Raw genomic sequence first — 14218 nt, forward strand, 5'->3', positions numbered from 1 at the left:
TTCACACTTCCATTCATCCACCCACCATCCACTCTTCCACTTATCCACCCCCCATGCTTCTGATCATCCATCCATCCATACATCTACCCACCCTTTTATCCACCCACCCACCCATCCACCCACCTATTCACCCTTCCATCCATCCACGCACCCATCCACCCTTCCACTCGTTCACCTACCCATCCACCCACCCATCCACCCACCCTTTCACTCATCCACCCACCTTTCCCCCTCCACCCTTCCATCCACTCACCCACTCATTCACCCTTCCATTCATCCACCCACCATCCACTCTTCCACTTATCCACCCACCTATCCACCTATGCTTCTGACCATCCATCCATCCACCCACCCATCCACCCACCCATATACTCTTCCACTCATCCACCCACTCTTCCACTCATCCACCCACTCATCCACCCATCCACCCATTCACCCACCCATCCACCCACTCATTCACCCAGTCTCCCGGCCATCCACCCTCCCTTCCACTCTTCCACTTGTCCACCTGCCCATCCGCCCACTCACCCATCCACCCACCCTTCACCCATCCACCTTTCCATCCACTCACCCACTCATTCACCCTTCCATTCATCCACTCACCATCCACTCTTCCACTTATCCACCCACACTTCTGACCATACATGCATCCACCCACCCACCAACCCATCCACCCACCCATTCAGCTTTCCATCCATCCACCCACCCATACACTCTTCCACTCATCCACCCATTCATCTACCCACTCATCCACCCACTCATCCACCCAACCACCCACCCACCCATTCACCCACCCATCCAGCCACTCATCCACCCACTCTTCCAGCCATCCACCCTTCCATCCACCACCCACCCATCCAGCCTTCCATCCATCCATCCATCCATCCATCCATCCATCCATCCACCCATCCACTCTTCCATCCACCCTTCCATCCATCCACCCACTCACCCATCCACCCATCTAACCAGCCACCCCTTCATCCATCCATCTTATCTCCTGATTTAGCTGATGTGGCTCCACTACATTCTCTAGCATCCCCAGTCCTCTTCCCAGTGGCAGCTTCAGAGGGCAGGGAGGCAGATGTGTGCATGAGTTTACAGGTGCTAAGGAAGCCATGGGAAGAAAAGGGACTGGGAAAACCCTTCGTGAGACCTGGGGCAGCCTACACCTGCCCCACACATACCCCTCCCTCATGCTGACAGCCTGACATTCACACACACAGGACAAGAAGGGACAGAGGGAGGGGTCACCATCACGAGGTCCCTAGCCCTTTGGCCCATCCCAGGGAACCGAGGCTCCCCTGGAGGGAGGGCGGAGGAGGCAGCTCTGAGGGGCAAAGCTGGGTGGGTTGGGAGCCTGGTGCTCAGCCCCAGCCCCAGGCTCACACTGATGGGTAGCACACATGGCAGCCCCAGTCCAGGCCCTGCACTGCCACGTGTGCTGCGGCCACGAGCACTACGAGTCCCTGGTGAAGTGCACCCTGACCAACAAGTACTGTGTGATCACACGGTGAGTACCTGGGCCAGGCCTACCCACCCAGCCCTGCCCCACCGGGCACCTCCCAACCTGGGTGCCCCTGCCCTGCCCTGGTCCAGACCCTGGGACACCACTGCCCTCCCAAAAGGATCCCGCAGCGTCCACACCCTGCAGGCTGTCAGTGGCAGCGGCTAATGCACCTATGTTCATCATCATATCTTTCTGCGGATGTTAGAGGAAGCCCCACAGCTCCCCAGCAGTATCGTCAGAATAGGGCCAAGAAGGGGCTTTACAGTTTAAACCAGAGGACACCCTTTAAAATACTAGGGCAGGAGAGAGCAGGTGGTGTGCATGCAGAAGCCTGGAAAATGCAGCCCTTCTGGAAGGTGCCCCTATGTCCATCTCTGCCAGCCTCTGCCTTGGGTGCCTCTAGCTGAGCCTGGAGCTCTGCCCTCCTGCCAACACACCCTTTCTTTCCTCTAGCCTCCTGTGGATGCTTCTTCATTTAGATCTGGTTCTTCTGAGCTGCAGGCTGAGCGGAGTCCCAGAGCTCACATGTAGGGCAGTAGCAGTGACAGGCAGGGTCAGCCTTCAAAGGCTGGAGGGGCTTGGGGGTCATATCTGAATCCTGAGGACCTGGGGAGGGCAGGAGGGAGGAAGCTCTCTGCAGAGGCGGTGGAGACCCTGAGAGTGTAAAGCCTGGGAAAGGGCAGTGGGGCCAGAGACGGGGGGAACCCTGAACTGAGGAAGGTCCTGCCCCTGAGAAGGAAAGAGGCCTGGGATATGGTTGGAGGGGGAAGACTGATGGGCTCACACCCAGGACGGTCACATATGACCTGTGAGACCCTGGAGACGGAGTCACCTCTGAGCCTCAGTGTCCATGTCTGGGAAGGGGATGAGGGATCTCTCTCCTGGTGGGTCTCTGTCACCATTGGGATCATGTCTGTGGGGGCCTGTAGCCCCATAAATCACAGCTGTTGTGGTTCTGGGGCAGCCCTCCCAGGCTCCCTGTTCTGTGCAGGGGCAGGGGTGTTAGGCAGCCTCCCTGTGTGGTCCTGGGGACCCATCCTCTGGCCTGGTTTCCTACAAATCCCAATGACCACAAAGTCCCCTCCAGCTTGGACACAGAGCCACCCCATTTTACGGGGAGACACAGCATCCTTCCTAGGGTGCCAAGGTGCCTGGCCCTGCCCAGAGATACCAGCTGTTGCTCTCAAGGGCTAGGGGACACTCCTACCCCACTCTGGTGCACACCTGATGCAGGGGGTGGCATGGTGAGAAGCTGCTCTTGCCTGCATCCCCCAACAGCTGCCCGCCGAGTGCATAAAATGGGCCCCACACTGCAGTGGGCACTAGGCAGGAACAGGAAGGCCCGAAGCCCTGCCCTGTGGAGGACCTGCTGCAGGTGGTGGTCAGAAAACAACCCCCCAAGCTGCAAGCAAAGCCAGTTAGAGAGGGGCCAGGGGCACTCTTCTCCCCAGGCGCCCCTTGCTGGAAGCCTTGGCGCTCCTCCCATACCCGCAAGGGCTGCTGTCCGCCCCCCGCCTCTCCTCCAGCTGGCCCCTAACTGTGCCTGCTTCTGTCTGTCCATCTGTCTGTCTGGCCAGGCAGCATTTCCTGACAGAGATCCCCAGGGCCCATCCCCCAGGCACCTCAGGCGTTACAGCCAAGCCTGACATGGGGTAATAGGGTGGCAGAACTGACACTGGGGTGGGTAGCCGAGAGGACAGAGTGGACAGAAGGCGTCCTGAGCACGCACCAGGGTCCGAAAGCCTCTGGCAGGCGCACGTCCGGGCATGGGTGGGTAGAGGAAATCTACCAGGTGCCCTTGTACCCACCGGCAGTGACTTCAGGCGGTGACTCCGGGCCCTCGATCTGCTGGAGTCACTCCATGTGGGTGGAGGAGCAGGGGCTACCCGGCCCCCTGAGGGTCCGGGGGCGAAGGGGGAAGGGCCCCTGGGTTCAACACCAACGTGTGCCAGTATCGACCCCGCAGAGCGCCAGGCCCCGAGTGGTTCTGTCTGACTTCTGATTCGCTCCCTGGCAGCCCAGCTGAATGTCCCCATTTCACAGGCGAGGAAACAAGGGCCTAGGACCCACGCTCTGACATGGCCTCACTCTCCCTGCAGCTCGGGGCCTTCTCTCTCCAAACCTTCTGGCCAGTGACTGGTGTCTGGGCCCGGCCCAGGTCTCCCCAGCGATTACTCAGAGACGGGGTCAGCTAACGCTGCCTCTACTCCATTTTACCGAAAGCTCCTTACTTAAGAACAGAGTGTAGGTTCACTAACCATGGGACTTACGTAAAAAACCGCACACTGGGCAAGAGGTAAGGGGTCCCTCCGGGGGACACCTGCTGGCTCTGATGTCTCTTCGGTCCAGGAGCAGCTTCCGTTCATCCAGACCTGGCAGCAGCTCTGTCTCTCTGCTTTGCCAGGGCCGGGAAAGGGCTGGACAGAGCATGGCGCTAAACCCTGCTAGTAACTACACGCAGCTATGACTGCTATGCATTCGGCACCGGCCGTGCAGCCCCACTGCTCTGAACGCTCATCAGGAATTCATTCCTTTAACCCAAGACAGTGGCGATGAGGAAACAGAGGCATAGAAGCCCCCAGTCCCACACCCAGCTTTCAGCAAGAGGCCCCTTGGGTCAGGGTTACAGCTTCCAGAGTGTTCTGAGCAGCGTGGGTTCAGGGAAGCAGCTCCCCTTTACCCAAGGGTACTGGGCTCTGAGTGGCCCCCACAGCGCGGGTGCAGAAGCCAGGGGAGTCTCACACAGACAGCAGTGCTGCCTGAGGCTGCAAGCCTGCTCCTTCTTACCTGCTCCCCAAGGCCCCTGGCAGACCCTGCCTCCCTTTCCCTATAGGACATGAGCTTCTGCAGCTGAGCCGCCTGCCCCATCCTCATCCCCCACCATTTCTTGACTTAGACGAGCATGGGACCTGGGCTTTTCCTCTGCTCCCTGAAACTCTGCAGTGAGACTGGGGAGGGAGGAGCCACTCAGTTGCTCCTGGCCCCAGATGTTATGGAGGAGCCTGGTCTGAGGGGAGACTGCTCCCCTTGGGCCAGAGGAAGGACCTTGCCCACAGCAGAAGGTCTCTCTGAAACCTGTTCCTCCAAGCCGCCACCCCAAGCCCCGTGGGCAGGGGCCTCCCCAGGGTCTCCCAGCACAGGCTGTGCCCACCAATGCGTCCCAGGCTTCGGGCCGGGCAGCTGGCAGATGACACAGCGTACCCACAGAGCCTCCTCCTCTCTCCACAGCCAGCCCCGGCGGCATCCTGGTCATGAAGTCCTGCTCCCCGACGTGCCCCAACAGCACTGTGTCTTCCGACGGCTGCGCCCTCTCTGTGTCCTGCTGCCAGGGTAGCCAGTGCAACCACAGCGCAGCCGCAGGCCTGGTGGGCAGCCCCGGGACCCTGTGGGCCAGCATCGCAGCCAGCCTGCTGTGGGCCCTGCTCTGGGCAGCCTGCTGAAGCCCTGTGCCTGGAGCTGTCAGCACGGGTCCCCTGCAGCCTAAGCAGCTCCCACACACCCCACCTGGGGCAGCAGGGTCCTAGTCTCAGCTGCCACGCCCCCTCCCTCCTTTGCCCAGGCCACACCCAGCCCCTCCCTGGCCCTGGAGAGAGATGAGGGACCCCACCCCCTTGGGCTCCTGCCCTGGTGAGGGAGATCTACCCCGAGTCAGGGAATCGCTGATGGGATGCCTCAGAGGTGACTCCTGCTTCAAGACCAACACCTGCAGGATCCTTTGCTGGGGTCCTGGGACCCCTGGCCAGCTGCAAGTGGGAAGAGCCCCCAGTTCTCTCCAGCAGCCTCTATCACTATTTCAGAGGCTAGGGGTTGAGGGACTTGAGCTGGGGATTTCTCCCCCTCTCCGTGCTCAGCCTGACAGAACTCCCGTGTGTGTGGCCGTCAGACCCTTTGGACTTCCTCTTCTGCCCACAGTGGCCCTGGAAGAAAGGACACAGCTCAGTGGTTCAGGCATTGCATCCCTCTGACTCTATCCTCTCTGCCAGCCACCCAGTTCTCACCCCATCCCTCCTTCCCTCCATTCCTCCCTCCCTCCATCCATCACAAACCTGCCCAGGGTACCCTTGCAGCAGATACCCTGAGGAGGGGCCTGTCCCCAGGGCTCTCACTGGGGGCTCAGTCTGCTGGTCAGTGTCCCCAGCCCAGAGACCTATCCAGGTGAACACTGGCCTTTTAAATGGTCCCCTGGCTGCGCACTGTCGGGCTTGGGCAAGTCACCTCGGGGCTCAGTGTCAGGCACTGGAACTGGGGGGTGTCCATTCTCACTGGGTGCGGGGGGGTCGTCCTGGCCCTCCAGGCAGAGACACCTGCCAGCCCACCTCAAAATAAAGCTGTGAGCTCTGCCAGTCCTCATTCTCAGAGATGCCGGGTCCAGGGGGTATTTCTTGTCCCTAGTCAACTGCGTCCTGGGAAAAGGGAAGGGCCCCTGCAATTAGAGGTGGGTGGGGTCGCTTTACAGAGGGCAGGGTGGAATTCCTGGTGTCGAGGTTCAGGTGTGGGAGAAATGCTCGTGCCTTGTTACCTGGGAATCCTGAGTCCACACTGAGCCCTGCTCGACCATTGAGGCAGAAACATACGTGCAGTCGGTCCCAAGTGGAGGGGTTACCTGGGGTCCTCTGGGAAGCCCTTCTGAGCCTTGGTGTCCCTTGTCTATGCAGTCCCACCACAGGCCCGCACCCTGTGTGCTTGGTCCTCAGCCCTGCAGGGCGCCCCCACACCCCCGCAGCCCTACATCTCTGGTGGGGGCACAGGACTCCTTCGACCACCCTGGACAGGTTTCTCAAGGCCATGTCTCCTCCCGGAAATATTCTAGGGTGGCAAGGCCAGAGCCACCCCCTGCCCAGGGCTTGGCTATGGGGACAGATGCAGGGCCCTTCCTCAGGAAGCCACCCAGGTCCCAGCACCCATAGTGTTCTCATGGTTTCTCTGCTCCCGTGGCCTGGGAGGCCCTTCCCTGGCCCAGAGGCCTCCTCTGTCTAGGTCTTGAGCCCTTGCCCTGCTGTTCTGCCCTTTCAAGCTTGGAAGCCAGGAAGAGATGTCCTTTCTCTTCCTTGACTTCTTTATCCTTTGCCTCCCTTCCCCAGGTGATGGGCACAAACTTCCAGGCCAGATGAGTGACAGCGGGCCTCCTGCCTGGCAGAGCCGGCTCCCACTGCCCAGGCGCCTGAGCCAGGAGCCATCGTGCTGGCTGGAAACCTCCCTAGGCAGGTGTTTGCCTCCTGTCTGGGAATCTGAGAGGGCAGGTGTGCAGGCCAGATGCCCAGCCTCCCCTGCGGCCCTCAGCTTCAGCTCTCCACACCTGCCAGCCTCCAGGCAGTGAGCCGGGCAGGATGTTCCCACAGCCCGGGGCGGCCGCCTGCCACTGGACTCTCGTTCCAGAAGGAGGAAGGCCTCCCAGCAGCGCCCTCGGCCTGCCCAGTGCTTCCTCTCAGCCTCCCAGGGCCGCTGCCCCATCTCGGTGCCCCCACCCAGCCTGCCACTGGTCTCCCAAGCCTGTGCCTGTGCTGAAGCAGCAACTCTGCAGGAAGCACCCAGGAGCGGGGAGCTCGGGTCAGTGGGAGAAGCTCCAGAAGCTCCTATTCCCTGAGCGGGCTTCTTCCCCGTTGTCGCACCTTGAGCTGTCTGGAGGCCAGGAGAGGGCCTAGCGGGTTGAGGGGACCTGAGCGAACCCCCTGGGAGCCAGGCTGTGAGGATTTCCACAGGCTCCCCAGCACAGCCTCCCATAGGACCCGGCCCGCTGGGCTCTAGGGATCCACGGGGAGGCTGGTGTGGGGTCAGGTGCTCTCAGCCATCCTGAGAGTAAAGTTGGAGTTTTCTTTTCTCAAGGAAGGTGGGAATCCTGGCTCTTGCCTAAGGAGCCTTCCCAGGCAGCCTGACTCAGGAGGGCTCACCCTTCAGGGCAGGCCCCACCCTTGCAAGTCCCAACAGAAACCACATCTGATGCCACCCAGCAGCCCACGGCCTCCGCCTGCAGGAGCCTCTGTGTCCGGAAGCCAGGCACAGCAAGGAGGCTGTTTCCGCAGGAAGCTGACCACACCCACTCGCCACAGGGGAAGAGCTGGGGCACAAGGAGCCCCAGTCCTGAGTTGGCGAGTGCTCAGCAGGACCCCTGGGCTCTCTGGCTTCCACATCACTAAGTCAGCAGCCTGGAGGGCACCTCCTGCACACCAGGCATCACGGCTGTCAGATGCCACAGTGACAGACTGTCCCTGCCCTCAAGTGGGCAGGTGAGAGTGGGCACAGCAGGCAAAGTGACAAGCTCACGTGGGCTGCAGCGCCTGGCCAAGGTGTGAGGGAGCCAGGAGGGCAGGAAGGACAGGCCTCAGGGGCCGTGGCTGGGGCCCTCTGGAAGGCGCCAGTGTCTCTGACAATGGGGTCAATGTGCAAAGGCCTGGAGATAGGAAAGGGCTTGATGGCCTGACAGGAGACCTGGGCACCAAGAGAGAAAGGGCTCCCCGACCCCCCGAGATGGACAGAGCACACAGCCAGCCCAGTCAGGGCCCAGAGGCAGGACAGGGAGGCTGAGAATGCAGGGAGCACTGAGGGGGTCACCAGGGGAGGGACTGCATCCAACCCCAGTGCAGGGTGAGGGGCGGGACCGCAGGGCGGGGACCGCAGGGTGGGGCGGGGCAGGCAGAGGCAGGCACAGCCCCCAGCCAGAAGAAGGCAGGGCCCAACTGGGGCCAAGGGAGGGGCAGAGGGAGGATGGAGATGCAGGCCTCTGGGGGCCCTTACATGGCTGCTGCCGGTTTGTGGAGGAGCAGTTTGGTGGAGAGCTGGGGCTGAATGGGTTGGAATGAGTTACCCCTGAAATGCCCGAGGGAGGTCTGGGTCAGGGAGGAGAGGTCACCAGGCTCAGCAGGGCTCAGGCTGAGATGTGCAGGGCAGTGGAACCCAGAGCCAGCATTGTGGTTAGATCCTGCTGTCAGCGGGGCCAGCTCTGAAATGAAGGTGGGTGCGGCTTTCTCAGGTCCCTTCAGTGCCGACCTGGCTCCTTGTGACCTGGGCAGGCAGTCAGAGCTGCTCCTCTGTCCCGGGCACAGCTGCATAGGCTCAGGGGCTCCTGGGCCTCCATGCTCCTTCCACTCAGCATCTCCTGCTCCCCAAGGATCCACCCACTTCCCTTCTTACGTAACACCCTCTTGATCCCTTAAGTCCCTGGGGTCCTGGTGAGTTCCCTGGCAGGGCCTGGCATGGGCCTCTCTTCCCTCCCCTGGAGGCCTGGCCCGGTACCCAGTGAGGACTGCAGCAACACACACACCTCCTGCAGGGACAGCACACCCCAGGCCCTGTCCAGGACCCAGCATCCAAGTGGGGTCCTCAGGGCTCCCAGGCTAAGCAGGGAGCAGCCATGCTGGGCCGCTCCAGCCTCAAAGCTCAGCTGTCACCTGATCTCAGGAGGAGCAAAGACAAGTCTCCTCCACCCAGGTCATGTGGGGACAGCTCACACGGCCCTGTGGAGGCGCTGGTGCCAGTGACAGACTGAAGACAGGGCATGCAGTGCATGGAAGATAGTTCTTTCCTTCTTAAGGCCTAGGATCCATGATGTCCCCCCAAGTGATCCCATAACCTTTAAAAAGCACTTGTCTACAGTCTGGGTGTTGCCGGCCCCAGAGCTGCCATGACCTACTGCAGACCCAAGGGTCTCAGAACCCTTGCCAGGGTGGACTCCATGGCCTTTGAGAATTACTGTTTTGTCAGGGGCAGGTGTGGGTGAATACAAAAGGAAGAGCGGGTAGAGAGACAGAGAGACATCATTGTAACTAACGCCTAGAGGACACATAAGTGGTATAAGGGCAGTGCCCACTGGTGGGAACACTGAACTAGGGACAGGCCCTGGAGGGACAAAGCCACTGCAGACCATCAAGTAACCCTTGCCTGAGAAGCACAGAAGGCTGGTCCGAGGTCTTGCTAGGACTTCCTGTGAGGGAGCTTGTCTGCACTGACTCATGGTAGGGAGTCCTTTGGTGGGATAGGAACTCCCACACGGCAAGGGAGGACCACAGGCAGGTAAGAAGAAGAATGCCTGTCCTGAGGACAGGAGAGCAGGAGTGAAACAGCCCACCTACCAGGAGACCCCCTGGAAGGATGTACTCAATATCTTGGGAATTTTCCTTATGACTAAGGGAAAGGTCACACTGCGCCATCAGCACTAAATTCATCCCATGTCTTCCTAGGTGGTCAAAATGTCTGACCCACTTGTCCAGAGAAGGCAGGATGCATGGAGGATGAATGAATGGATGGCTGAATGGAGGACGGATGGAGCATGGATGGATGAGTGGGTGAATGGATGGATGAAGGATAGATACAGGATGGATGAACAGAGAATGAATGGATGAATGGATGGATCAATGGAGGATGAATGATGGCTGGATGGATGATGGATGGATCAGTAGATGGACGGATGGATGAGGAATGGATGGAGGACAGATGGGTCAGTGGGTGAATGGATGGAGGATGGATGATGGGTGAATGGAAGATGGATGAATGAGTAGATGGATGGAAGGAAGATGGAGAATGGATAGATGAAGGATGGATGGAAGGAGGACTGATGAGTGGATGGATGGATGGATGATGGATGGATGGGTGGACAAATGGTAGATTGATGGATGACTGGATGGATGGAGAATAGAAGATGAGTGGATGGAAAATGGATGGATGGATGATGACTGGATGGAGGACTCATGGGTGATTGGGTGGATGGATGGAGGATGGATGAAGGGTGAATGGAAGATGAATGGATGAGAAGATGGATGGATGGAGGCTGGATGGATGGAAGGTGAACGGATGAGTGAATGGATGGATGGGTGGACAGATGGTAGACTGATTGCTGGATGAGGGATGAATAGATGGATGGACAATAGAAAAATGAGTGGATGGATAGATGGGTGGGTGTATGAGTGGAGAATGAGTGGGCAGATGGTAGATGGATGGATGGATGAAGGATAGAGGATGGATGAGCGGGTAGGTATTGGGAGAGAATGAAGGCAGGGGATTGAGGGAGGAAAGTGAGGTGGGTCCTGTGTTCACCCGCCTTGAACCTACCTCATGGAGCTAAGGGTTGGCAGCCACAAGTTCCAGGCCACAACAGGAAGTAGACTGAGCTGTGGCCTAGCAGAGGGGAGAATCCAGGAGTGCAGCATTAACACAAACCTTCTGACCTTCCTTAGAACCCTGGTGGGAGCACGTCCTAATGTGTGAAAATAACCGCCATCCAGAGAATCAGTGACCTGATTCTCATCCAGGTTCCTTGGGTCTTGCAATTCTAGGGTTCTGTGTTCTGCAAGCCCATGCTAAGAGCCTGCAGTCTTGGAACTCTGAGGTCCTCACAGTTGTTTGTGCTGTGGTTCCGTGGCGCCATGGCTGCACTCCTCTGCAAACTCTCTCCCCCTACCTCAGGATGGACACAGTTCACACCCTGAGGGATTCTCCCTCATTGCCCAGACTCTGGCACCTGGGCACCCTTGACTAGTCCCCTGAATGCCAGTGCCTCACAGGAACCGTGCTGGTCCTAGGTGCTGAAATGGTGCCTCTCCCAGGGAAGGCTCCAGCCCTGCCTGTGGGCACCACCAGCCAGGCCTGAGAACAGGTTTGTTTCTCTTGAGTCTTAGGAACCTGGGGCCCCAGTCCAGCCCTTGCTGGGAACAAGCCGTGCCCCAAGGTGGAAGGGTTTCTCCATCCATGAAACTATTCCCTAGATTGCCATCCTGGCAGTGCAGGAAAGAGAGACCTGGCAAGGATGAGGGGCCTGTGTGGAGGGGCAGAGCTGGCCTCCAGCCCTGGCCCCTGGCCCGGCCCGTGGACACCAGGCGTACCCTGGGAGGGGTGGCTGGTAGCCAGGGTCCCAGGGAGGGACCTAAGACTGGGGCAGGGCCAGGCATGACCCTGGGAAGCAGGTGAAAGATATCTTTGCTGGGACTGTGGCTCCATGTGTAAAGGTGACTCCAGCACTAGAGGGAGGAGTGGGGAGGCCTGGGTGTGAGGGAAGGGCCCGGGCCCAGAGGCCCAGCCGAGCTGTGGCTCCCACTTGCTGGGTGATGCCGGGCAAGGCCGGGCCCTTGCTGTCCATGTGAGGCCCCATTTGTGCAGGTGAGGGGCTGAGAGGAGCAGGGCAGCCTCTAGAAAGACACCACACACTCAGCCGCTCAGCTCGGGGAGCCACCTGCCCCTGCAGGGGAAAGAGGCAGAAAAGGGGCCTGTCACCTGGGCCCCAATGCCCTTGCCCGACACCCACCTGCTTACCAGGTGATGGCCACACACCCTTCCCTGCTTAGACAGCTCCACCCAGGTTGGTTCTCTCTTGGCCTCTCGGCCCCAGACCCTCAGCCTCTGTATCGTCACGTCCCTGCTGTGGGTCCTACAGAGCCAGCAATTGTCTGTTCCCACTCCCCACTGGTCTGCAGGCCCTGGGACCTGGGCCCTGTCTGTCTCCTCTCTTGGTCTCTGTTACACCCAAAGTGCCTTGCATATGGCTGCTCTTTATAAATTGTTGAAGAAGGAATGAATGAGTGAATGAATGAATGAATGAATGAATGAATGAATGAAGTGCCTCAAGGCAGAGGGATGCATTTTGGAACCCCTGGGGTGTGGCTGGGATTCTGGCTTGCCCAGGTAGCAGTCTGAGGGTGAAGAAGCCCCTCCCTGTGCCCTGGAGCTTCCCAGCTCCTCCAGCCCGGGCATCTCCTCCAGCCCGGGCAGCTCCTCCAGCCCGGGCATCTCCTCCAGCCCAGGCATCTCCTCCAGCCCAGGCAGCTCCTCCAGCCCGGGGCCCCGCCTTGTCCACCGGGCACCCACTCAGCCAGGACAGGGCCCAGGGCTGGGCTGGGGGAAGCCTGGGGTACCATGCTGTGCTGTCCTGAGCCAGGTGCTTCCCTCTCTGAGCCGCCACACCCTTGTGTGATCCTAGGGGCCCAGCACAAGGTAGAGGGGGCAGAAGGTTGGGGAAGGGGCATGAGCAAGGAACTTCTGCTCCAGACAGAGGCCTGAGCTTGTCCCCGTGCTGGGCTTCTCCCTGTGCCGGGTTTCCTGGTTCAGGGAGCAGCAGGCAAGACTAAGGGGCCGGGGTGGTGGTTTTCCCTGCCCCAGGCCCCTTCATCGCCTCTCCCAGGTGTTATTTCTGCTGCCAACACCCTGATGTTACCAACCAGGCCCAGGGCCCTAGCTCCAGGGGCTGAGTGGGAGGGGTGGAGTGGAGAGGGCCCAGGCTCTAGAGAATAGAGGAGGGAGGAGGGGGGAAAGGCTGGTGGTGATAGTGAGAAGTGCTTGAGACCCCACCAGGTTCTGCCCCACTCAGGGGGCATCCCGGCACCTGCCTGGCACTCTCTGACCCTCATTTCCTCACCAGTGAACAAGCACTGGGCAGGGACTGTCATGAGGGGCCACAATGGCTCCTCTCCCCATTCCATTCCCTGGCTCTGAGGCTCTAGTCAGGTCACTGCCTACAAGAAGCCCTCCCTGACTGCGCTGTCCCCATAAGCTCAGCTGTCCAAGAGCTCCTGGCGTCAGAATCACCCACTTTCTCCTGAGAGTAACCTGTGTGCAGGGCTGCTCTTCCTGCTTTTGCTGGGACCACCCGGGATGGGCGGCTCATCCTTGTGGGCAGCCCCGCCAGGTCAGAGGCCCTCCTCCCACAGAGCTGGAACCCCACTCCGGCTTCCATGCCTGGCAGGGACGCAGCCACAGTGACGTCTGAGGTGTCCCACGGGGGCGAACCAGGTGTGCAGGGCTCTCCTCCAGCCCCAGGTGTGGGGAGCCCACTCCCCCGTGGCCCCACACTCAGACCCCACTCTCAGGCCACCTGACATCCTGGACCCTCCAGCACCACCAGGCCCAACAGGAATTCCAAACCTGTTCTTCCAGCAACTCTCATGTCCCTGGCCACAGTGACTCACCCCTCCCCACCTGCCATGCCCACCGAGTCACCACCCTGTCACCAAGCCCTGAGCTCTGCTTCCCAAGGCCCCAGGAAGCACCTTCCCCAAAGCTGCCCATACCTCTCACTGTGCCCCATGGACACACGGCCTTGGAGCTGGAGGAAACCTCCTCCCTCTGGGTGGGGGCGTGGACCTCTGGGTCACCTGCCTTGTCAAGCAAGACTCCACGCGTCCCCATCAAGCCCCAGCCAGGACCAGACACCGGATGCAAATGTGGGGCTGCCCCGGGGGCTCCTGCCTGCACCCCTCCTGGTTTCCAAAGGCACCACCAGACAACCCCTCCTGTAGGTGGATCCTCCAGGCTCTAGCACTGCGTCAGGGAGAGTCCGGCCAGGAGCATTCTCAGGAGACATTTGCTGGGATCCCCAGCATCCATGACGTGGGGCTCAGCAAGGGAGAGATGCCGGGAGGAAGGGCCAGAGGGTCTGTCTCAAGCCCAGGCCTGACTGGCCCCGGTACCCATGGTGCTCCCAAGAGCCTCAGCCCAGCCCAGGACCACCCTCCCTGGAACCGGCCCTGCCCTGCCCTGGCCCTGTTGTTGCTGGTTCATCAGCCACGTGGCCGTGGCGGAGGCTGGGCCCAGGGCTGACCTCCTTCTGTGCCCCTGCTCCCACTCACCATCCGCCTGGCCAGGGCAGGGGCAAAGCACGTCTGTGGGTCCCTCCACACCACCAGGTGGGTGCTGCCCAGCACAGGCGAGTGGCAGAGCGGGCTGGGCCGAGCAGGTGGGTGGGGGCCCCGAGAGGTGGGCTCCTGCGCTAGGTGACAGGTGCTCAGGACC

The sequence above is a fragment of the Rhinopithecus roxellana genome, chromosome 17 (genome assembly GCF_007565055.1).
Source record: "Rhinopithecus roxellana isolate Shanxi Qingling chromosome 17, ASM756505v1, whole genome shotgun sequence".
Classification (NCBI taxonomy): Eukaryota; Metazoa; Chordata; class Mammalia; order Primates; family Cercopithecidae; genus Rhinopithecus; species Rhinopithecus roxellana.